The following is a 2,506-nucleotide window of genomic DNA, read 5'->3' as shown; positions in this document are numbered from 1 at the left end:
CGCGCGCGTACACACGCACGCACGCACGCACGCACACACACACACACACACACACACACACACACACACATTCACATTGTTTGTTTTTGATTTTGTCGACTACACAGTATAGTATGGAGATCTGGACTGAACCAGATTCCATGCAGTTTAACCGGTCCTTCCGCCCAGCGTCCCATGACGCTGTTGAAAGGCATGGACCTGCCACCCCAGGTGCCGAGTTGCAGGCCCACTGACTTCTCTTGATTAATTTTTGCTCCAATCATCGCCTCGTATTCTTTTAGAGTGGTACCAACCAGATCTATGTGCCTGCTATTCGACACTACGATGGTGATATCGTCTGCGTATGCCAACACGGTTCTCCCACGTTCTTGTTAACGCGGAATGCCTCTCAACGCCTCCAATTTCACCAGTAGTGGCTCTAGAGACATTACATATAGGAAAGACGAGAGGGGACACACTTCACGGACCGAATGCATGATGCTGAATGTTTCCGATAGGTAACCATTAACCTGAACTACTGAGGAGATGTCGCTGTACATTGCTGCGATCCAGCCACGGAAAATAGGACCGAAACCGGCTGCTGTGAGAACGGCCACCAAGTATTGGCTTTAGATTAATCCAAATTGATCAAAGCCCCACCCATGCCAGCTTCATTACACACCCTGTCAATGACGTGTCGTATGAAGTGGAGGTTGTCGTGGATGGATCTGCTTGGGATGATGCATGTTTGCGCATCACCAATCAGTTCCTCGACGACGCCAATCTCTTTGCTAGCACCTTGGCCGAAATTTTGAAGTCTGATTTCAGCAGCATTATGGGCCTAAAATTTTCTATTCGATCCCCCTTGTTTGGGTCCTTTCTCGGAAGTGCCACCACCCCTCGGCTCACAGAGCTAGGGATTCTCCCGTTCTGTTGCCAGTTGCGGTAGATATCTACTAAGTGATCGCCAAACAAGTCTGGCATATAATAGTAAAACTCGTAGGGCAGACACCATCCAAACCAGGCGATTTGCCCACCGTGCAGCACATTATCGTATCCCGTATTTCCATGGCTCTTATCAGCGTTTCGCAACACCTCGCCTCACCTACCACCGAGAGTCGTGGCATGCCGTCGAGGTAGGCAATAAAGTCCGTCCTGCGTTCTGGCTCACCATTCGTCCCAAACTGTTGGGTGAAGTGCTGCTGAAATACCGCACATCTACTTGGGCTCAAGTATCATGCGCTCACTTTATGGCTTTGTTGCCACGTTGAGCCATTGCCACTTGGGACCATCCAGCAGTTTTAAGTGCCTCGTTTCTTAGAGCACTTGCCTTAGCTCTGACAATTCATCCTTCGAACTTCGCGTTGAAAACTTGGTCGGGGACCAAACTCACCCCCAGCAGTTGCAATGCCTATCCTAAGTGCCTCTTCTAAGTTTCTAACTAGCTTTCCCTCTGTATTAATTTTTTTCTATCGCTTGTTCCTTACTCAATCTAATCGATTCTATTCTGATTGTTATTTTCAGGGCGTACCACCATTTATTGTTAAGAATTGACCTCGTTAATGTCTGCTTAACTAATTCACTAATCCGGTCTCTAATAAGCTTGGCACGCCTTGAGTGACTCGTTCAGCTTCCAGTAAATCGGGTCCCTGTCTACGTAGTCAAATTCAAGTCGACCGTAAAGATGACAAATTTGTGGTCTGTGTAGGTGACGATTTTAAAAAGCGGACGACCTACATTATTCTTTTTTACTGACAATGTATTTGCTTAGAAAAAGCAACTGTCGTCCGTGCTTTGCTAATTGTCTTGCGCGAAAGAAATTTTTTTTCTTTCTCTTCACCTCTTCAGCTGTCGTTGCTCTGACTGGTCGTCGTGATGGCGGTGGTGGTAGCGGTGTCAGTGTTCTCCTCCTTCTTCCCTCCGTCAATATTGATGGTGGTGATGATGCTGTTGTTGCTACTGCTCTTCCTCTCAACAACGTTACGTAGCGGAGGGAACGAAATTTTACAGAAGTTGTTACAAAGAACGTCGACGCGCTCCACTCGAGAAGCCATTGTTGCAGTTTTTATTTTGCAAAATATGGAATTCTGAGTTCTTAAAAGTCAAAATTCTTCCTTTAAGGGCGAATTTTTACCACCCCAGCTGGCCTTGCTTATGGCAAGCCCTGTTAACAAAATTACTGTTAAAAAACAAACAGCAAAACAACAAATTTGAAGAAAATTTAACAGCCCTCCGAACACTTGGCCGACAGTTCCAGACACAAATAATAAGGATCTATTTTAAAACGGGGGCCACATTTTTCATTAATGTTTTCCGTAGTCTTTTTGGTACGGAAAGACTTTCAAACTTCGTATACTTATCTATTTTGTGTTATAGAACAGAAAAATATTTTTGTATTCGAATTTATTTCATGTAAAAAATTGTCTTATTTCGATAATTTCAACCAATCACTGACAAGTATTCAGTTGTTTATATTTACTCCTTTGGCTGATTAAGCGATGTAAAGCGTATTTAATCTCCATACCTT

Source organism: Octopus bimaculoides, chromosome 23 (genome assembly GCF_001194135.2).
Source record: "Octopus bimaculoides isolate UCB-OBI-ISO-001 chromosome 23, ASM119413v2, whole genome shotgun sequence".
NCBI classification, from domain to species: Eukaryota; Metazoa; Mollusca; class Cephalopoda; order Octopoda; family Octopodidae; genus Octopus; species Octopus bimaculoides.
The sequence above is the reverse complement of the archived record's forward strand: the minus strand, read 5'-3'. Positions refer to the sequence as shown.